General features: G+C 47.7%; 1 pseudogene; it reads left to right on the top strand.

Moving 5' to 3' along the window:
- The first annotated feature begins 1,008 nt into the window (after window positions 1–1,008).
- Window positions 1,009–1,840, top strand: LOC100349033 (small ribosomal subunit protein uS2-like; annotated as a pseudogene).
- Window positions 1,841–7,569: the final 5,729 nt, after the last annotated feature.

The following is a 7,569-nucleotide window of genomic DNA, read 5'->3' as shown; positions in this document are numbered from 1 at the left end:
CTGAGATTCCGTTGACCAGTTCACAGTAAAAACTTTAGCTGTGTTTGTGAGTATACTGGAAGTGCTCAGTGCAAATGGAAAGATTACTTACTAAGTGCATATGTTTGTTATATCTCTAATCTTGGCATTTCCTAATTATTCTAAATGCAAGTATTTCATGGAAATATTTTTCAAGGCAAAAATCATGGAATCAACAACCCTGTGCTTTAAAAGTCCACTTCTGAATTCCTTACAGCACATGTAAACAGGACTTTTCTAGATAATATATTATTTTCTCTCATCTTCCAATTTGTTGAGACAACACAAAGGCTCTTCGGTTCAACCAAAATAATCAGAAATGTTATCATTCAGTCATGAGGATGGAAATAAAAAGCTAGATCAAGCGTCCTCTGCAGGATCTGATGGTGCATAGTGGGTTACTGTTTATTTCTTTGGCATCACGTTCTTTCTAAAGGGGAATGTGTTGGAAGATTAAGTATAAACAGTTTACTGCTTGATCTGCCATACTTCATCACACTGCTAATTAGCACAAAAACCCACTCCAAGAGGTGAGATCATTACTTTCAGTAATAACTGAGAGGTTCTTTGTAGCCAAGGAGAAGCCCAGGTGTTTGACTACAAACAGGAGTCACCACCCAGGTGTTTACCCGAATGCCAACAAAACACTTCAGCCAGAAATGCAAGAAGAAGGGACCTTCAGCCCTGCTACTTTGAATGCTTAAAATGTTCAAAAAATTAATTAGTAAATACATTAGTTATCTCATGTAAAAATACTTCAAAATCCAACCACTTAAAACAATATACATTTAGTTATCTCCCATGACTTCTCCGGGTCAGGGATCTGGGAACAGCTTAGCCTTCCTGTGAGGTTTCTTGCAAACTGTCACCCGACTGCTTGTCTGGGGCTGGGGTCTGGTTGGAAAGTCCCTCACTTTCCATGCTGCCCGGCGAGGGGTCCATACGGCAGGGTTCCTGACTCCTCGTGTAACTTAAGGGGAAGCTGTGGCAATGTCCAGAGCCTTTGATGTCCTGTAAATGAAGGAGGAGGACGTCCTCAAGTTCCTGGCAGCAGGAACCCACCTAGATGGCGCCAACCTTGACTTCCAGATGGGACAGGACATCTACAAAAGGAAGAGTGATGGCGTCTCATCATCAGTCTGAAGCTGCTGTTGGCGCTCGTGCCCCGGTGGACATGAAAACCCTGCTGACGTCGGTGTGCTGTCCTCCAGGAACACGGGCCAGAGGGCTGTGCTGAAGTTTGCTGCTGCCACTGGAGCTACTCCCATTGCTGCCGCTTCTCACCTGGAACCCTCGCGAACCAGATCCAGGCAGCCTTCCGGGAACTGCGGCTTCTGGTGGTTCCTGATCCCAGGGCCGACCCCCAGCCTCTCACAGAGGCATCTTCCGTGAACCTGCCCGCCATTGCTCTGTGAAACACAGACTCTCCTCTGTGCTGTGTGGACATTGCCATCCCATGCAACAGCCAGGGGGCCCACTCAGTGGGTCTGCTGAGGACGCTGGCCCGGGAGGTCCTGCGCGTGTGTGGTTCCATCTCTCATGAACACCCCTGGAGGTCGTCCCCGATCTCTACTTCTACAGAGATCCTGCGGGATTGAAAAAGAAGAGCAGGCCGCCGCTGAGAAACTGTGACCGAGGAGGAGTGTCAGGGTGAACGCACGGCCCCAGCGCCCGAGTTCACTGCTGCTCAGCCTGAGGCTGCAGAGTGGTCGGAAGGCGTGCAGGTGCCCCTGTGCCCATGCACCAGTTCCCCACTGAAGACTGGTCTGTAGTGCCCACTGCCCAGGCCACCGAGTGGTCTCTGAAGCAAACAAGGACCTGAAGTTGATGGAAAATAAACTCCAAGTTTCTACAAAAATAAATAAATAAATAAAAATTCTCACGTGGCCATTGGCAGGGAACCCTTGTACCTCAGCTTGTGGGCCTCTCCGTAGTGCTGTTCCCAACACAGCAGCTGAAGCATGGGGCACAGAACAGAAACTGCACGTTTTGCATGGTTGATACCAGAAGTGTGATACCATCGCTACGGCCGTATCCTACACGTCACAGAGACCGACTCTGGTGCAGTGTGGTAAGGGACAACCCAACAGTACGAATACCAGGAGAGAAATGACTTGGAATCATCCTCTGTTAACCACGGGTGCTACACTTGTTTCAGGTGTAGGTAACATGTATCTGAACAGAACCACATCCAGCCCTTCGGTTACTCTCACTATCAATGGACAGGTACTCAACACAGCTACATACCAGGCTCTGTTAGACACGAGGGGTTCTAAAATAAGCAGGCCATGGCCTCTTTTCATTCCTGAAGGAGAGATACATTTGTCAGTAAATAGACAACGGCGCTCCTCTCTGAGATAAAATACTTGAACCAGGTTCTATAAAGGTATTGTGTGAGAGAACACTTTTGCTTAGAGAATGCCAACTTGAGCAATTGCTCCTAAACTGGCCATCTTAACAGCCCAGTGAGAGTTGTTTAGAATAGAAAGAAGGGCTGACTTTCAGGAGGAAGGAACCCTGTGAGCACAGAAAGCTCGATTTTCCAAATATGGGTGTTAATCATCAGCATCCCCCATCCCATGTGCTCTTCTTCAGTGCGACTTTGGCATTTCCCAGTGAAGAGGCGATGTCTGTTTCCCCAGCTCTCTGGGGCCGTTTCACTAATGAACTGCAGAAGTGATGCCGTGCCTTCTTCTGCCATATCCCTTAACTAACTGCTGCCTACCTCTCAGAAGCCAGCCCCCATGCAGCTAAGTCAAGTGGAGACACCCCTGGAGTAGGGTGAGCCATGATGCGAGAGAGAGAGAAACTCCAAGGCATCAGGTGTGTGAATGAAGGAGTCACTTGATAAATGTTCTGGGCATCACTGTAGCATAGCAGGCTACGCCACCACCTGTGGTGCTGGCATTCTTTATGGGCGCCGGTTCATGTCCCAGCAGCTCCTCTTCCAATCCAGCTCCCTGCTAACGCACCTGGGAAAGCAGCAGAAGATGGTCCAAGTATTTGGGCCCCTGCAGTCACATGGGAGATCTGGAAGAATCTCCTAGTTCCTGACTTTGGAATAGCCCAGCTCCAACCGTTGTGGCCATTTGGGGAATGAAACAGTGGATGGAAGATTCTCTCTCTCTCTCTCTCTCTCTCTCTCTCCATAACTCTTCCTCTCAAATAAAAAAAATGAAATCATTAAAAAAAAGGTTCTTCTACCTCACTTGACACATGTTGAGCTCAGTCCAGCCATTCCTGCTCTCCTGACCCACCAAATCATGAACAAAACAAAAGCAGTTGCTGGGTTGGTTGTGCTGTAACAGATACTGACATAATGAGAACATTGATTACATACTCAGCCGCCTAATGAACTAAAGACTCCTCTGCAGAAAAGGGCAAGAAAGCGAAGCCCGGAATTAACACAGAGTCCACAGCGTAATGGACCTGCTGCGTCTGCTAACTGCTGTTGAGGAAGAGGTGGGCGTCTTCCATTCTCTAAATGGCGGAGAGACACGGACATATTTGTGGTAGAAGAGGATGTCCTGGGAGAGAGGCAGAGGAGGAACGACGGGGGCGAGAGGCGGGAAGAAGGCAGGACTGCTGTATCCTCTCTTGAAACTGACCACACAGTCACGGTGGGGGCAGAACAAGAGAACTGCCACAGCATGCAGTGAGCTACAGGCGTGGAAGCTCCCAGTGCGTCAGAGGAGTGGAGAGGAATAGCAGTGGTTACAGGTGACTCTAGGACAATTGCCGTTACGTATGACAGCAAACACAAGAGGAGAATCGGGTACAGCAGCACAGGGAATAATAGTTAATGAGTTTAATTTCAGATGTGCTGGATTTGAGATGCCTATGGGATTTTTAATGATTGCAGTCAAGTCCTGGAGAAGCAATTGTGGTGTGTTTTATCATAATCACTGTACCATAATTTTCACCTTTCTTTCACACTGTCTAATTACTTTTAATAGAGGGCAGCAATCCCAGGGATAGTGGTTGCCGCTGAGTTCCTGCTAACAGCACCATACATATTCTCACCCTCTCATGGCCCTAATGTCCCATCAACTCACTTTCCTATTCGGTGGTTTTTTCTAATTTCTAATTACAGGCATGAGATCAGGTAATGATGGGGTTACAATGTCTGCTAGACAAATTAGGTGCATAATTACAGGCACATGCTCAGTGCGATACTGAAGCATCTGACGCGTCTATGGAGCAGAGGATTGTCCACTTTGCACTGTAATTATGGCTAAATGGGAATCCTCATCATTTTCCCAATGAGCAAACAGTAAGCCACCCTGGATTGGCTGTTTCATGGCAGCAGTTGAAACAGATTTGCTGTGCAGGTTAATTAGTCGTATACAAATGTCACAACCCTCAGAAAGTCCCATGTGAGAGCTGAGTATTGGAGCTAATTAGCAGTGCATTGTTGAAATGCTCTGTGACTTCTACCTGGCTTGTCTCTGGGCTTCTAGCTTCTCCCAGCTCTTTTGTTCCCCCGAATCTTTCTTCACCGAGTGATTCATAGCAAATCATCTGAGTTTTCTACCCACTAACTCCAGTACGTGCCCAAGACAGTAGAGGAACGAGGAATTAGGGTGAGACAGACCCAGGTTCCAATTCTACCTGATTGCATTCTTACAGTGAAAATTCAGACTATTTATGTTCACTTTTCTCAGTTTCAGTAGTTTATCTACAAACTTCATGGGAGTTCTCTTATTTTGGATGTATTTTCATACAGATTTAGACATTAATAATTATTCTTAAGTTTTTAGCATATATTTGAATAACTACTGCCCATACCTATTTATAATTTTTTTTCATTGTGAAGTTTGTGTGGAAGGACTTGTGCGAATCTCAGCCTTGTGTTTTTTTACTTTCGCCAGCGCATACACAGGTGGAACCCAAAGCCCCAGCAAGGTCCGGAGCATGACCTCCCTCTGGAAAGCTTCCCTGGGCTTGTCTCAGCCAAGCCCCACTGCACCCTCCTGAGGCAACACGCTTTCTGACGTTGTTCCCTTAGTTTCCCTCCCCTGGGACTTCATGTGCATATAGGAATGTGTGCTATATGGCATGGAAGGCTCCTTTTCACAAAGCATCAAGCTCTGGGGTCCACCAACGTGGCCCTGTCCTTTCTTCAACAAGAACTAATGCAGGGCCTTCAACAAGTTCACAGAAAATACATTTTATGAAAAAAAGTCTGCATAGATTCCAGAAATTTTGCATCAAGATAACTCATCTTTTATCAAGGTACCCTCACATATCTCCAAATTCCTGTCACTTAATAGAACAGAAATGAATTTCTCATCCGTGTCAGGGCACAGAATGGGTGCTTCTGCTCCAGGACAGCTTTCCTGGACAGGGGAGCCGGCGTCCTGTCGTCTGGGATTTCCCCTTTTCCTAAGGCCTCAACACATCTGTGTTCAACAGAGGAGAGAAGGAAGGCAGAGTAGCCTCACGGCTCCCACCCAGCCCAGAGGTACCACAAATGTGTACGTTGACTTCGGTGAGGCCTGGTCACAGAGCCACCCATGAATACAGAGGACGGAAGGCTGGGTAGCCTTGGCTCTGCACCCACTCCACATTGGGAAGGAGGGTGTATGTTTGGTGGGGAACTGGTTATTTCTGTCCCAGAGTCTGACTTTAGTCCTGTGATCTTCCCCTCCCACGATGCTCTATAAGGACGAAGGGACACAACCCACAGACCGATGACAGGATGCCCGTGGACACTGCACCTCTTTGTTCTTGAGGTCAATTGCTGTCTAGCTCAGAGTTTCCCTCCTGCTGTGTCTGACCTATGACCATTCCACTGCTCTTGAGAGTGAGTGGGTGTCCTCAAAGGCTGTTTATAATTTTTATTTTATTTTAGTTGAGGGGAAGAAACAGAGATGCAGTGAGAGACAGAGACAGAGAAAGACATCCCATCTGCTGGTTCACTTCCCAGTGCCTGCAACAGCCAGAACTCAGTGGAGTGCAGAACTCAAGGCAGGTTTTCTACGTGGGTGGCAGGGACCCCAGTACTTGAGCCATCACCTGCTGCCTCCCAGGATGGGCAGTCACAGGAAGCTGGAGCCAGAGACAAGACCAGGGGCTGGTGCTGTGGTGCAGCGGGTTAATGCCCTGGCTTGAAGCACTGGCATCCCACATGGGTGCCAGTTCTAGTCCCAGCTGCTCCATTTCCGATCCAGCTCTCTGCTGTGGCCTGAGATGGCAGTAGAGGATGGCCCAAGTCCTCAGGCCCCTGCACCCATGTGGGAGACCCGGAGGAGGCTCCTGGCTCCCGGCTTTGGATCAGTGCAGTTCCGGCCATTGCTGCCAACTGGGGAGTGAACCAATGGATGGAGGACCTCTCTCTCTCTCTCTCTCTCTCTCTCTCTCTCTCTACCTCTACTCTATCTGTGTAACTCTATCAAATAAAAAATAAATAATTCTTTAAAAATTCAAACCAAAGCTCTCTGATATGGGACATGGGCATCTCAACCAGTATCCTAACCACTCAGCAAACACCTGCGCCCTGGAAGGCAGTTCTGTATTTTGCCCCCACTTTTTTATCCAGGGCTTCCTCTCTGTCCTCTGCTAATATGTTCACATGTCAGCTGTGAGGAGTCATCTTTGGGTAATGGTCTTCAAGGGACCCAGAAGCCATCGCCAGGCACAGTAACTGCAAATACGGGAAGCTGTGACTGGAAAGTCCTCTATCACTTTCCCTTTTGTAAAGCCATCTCAGCAAGGTTCTTGCACATGTCTTGAGAGATTTATGACCTGTCTGGCCCTTGCTAGGGGTTGTCATATGTGTTATCTTCATCTTTCAACACCATGGGAAGATGTGCTGTTGCTGTTCCACAAAGGCGTAGTGGGTGGAGGTCTGGTGTGGACTCACTGCTTGGGGATTACGGGAAGTTTTTCTTACTCACTTTGTTGTTATTGCCTTGGTAAAAGTCACTGGGCCCAGCACTGGAAACTGTCGCATCTGACTGCTGTCAGTGTGTTTTCTCCATTACTGTGTAGCCCTTTGTTTATTATAACCAAGGCGGTAAGCAAGGATTCACCTGTGCACTAAAAATGAAATGCAAATACATTAATGCTGAGAAAATAAACTACACATTAAAGGTGGCATGTGAAGTTACTTCCCCGCATCCCTAGTTGGGGACCTAGTCACACACAGCTAGAGCCCCCAGGGGTGCACAGGTGGGATAACAGGTGTCGAAGTGGGTGGGTATAAAAGAAGAAGAGAAATATATTCGTCCACTGAAGAACTGTGAAGTGCAATCCCCGACTCAGTCAACAAAGCACTTTAGGTCCTCTCGCTTGTCAGAGTGATTGTGCAATTTGTGGGAAGCCACAAACTGCGACTTCTATAACCCGGTTTTAAATCTCTCCAGAGAACCACCCTGCTTTTTCCAAATGAGGCATTAAGAAGCTGCTTGCAAGGCTGCCCAAAACTCTTGCTGGGGGAGACCGACACTCTCTTGTCCTTCCGGTCTACCTGCTTGTGATGCAGTGGGACTTAAGGGGCCCAGTGGCTAGTGAGGATGTTGACCAATAATGAAATATAAAACACTGAGA

This window comes from Oryctolagus cuniculus, chromosome 12 (genome assembly GCF_964237555.1).
Source record: "Oryctolagus cuniculus chromosome 12, mOryCun1.1, whole genome shotgun sequence".
NCBI lineage: Eukaryota > Metazoa > Chordata > Mammalia > Lagomorpha > Leporidae > Oryctolagus > Oryctolagus cuniculus.
This window is presented reverse-complemented; position numbering and strand designations above follow the sequence as displayed.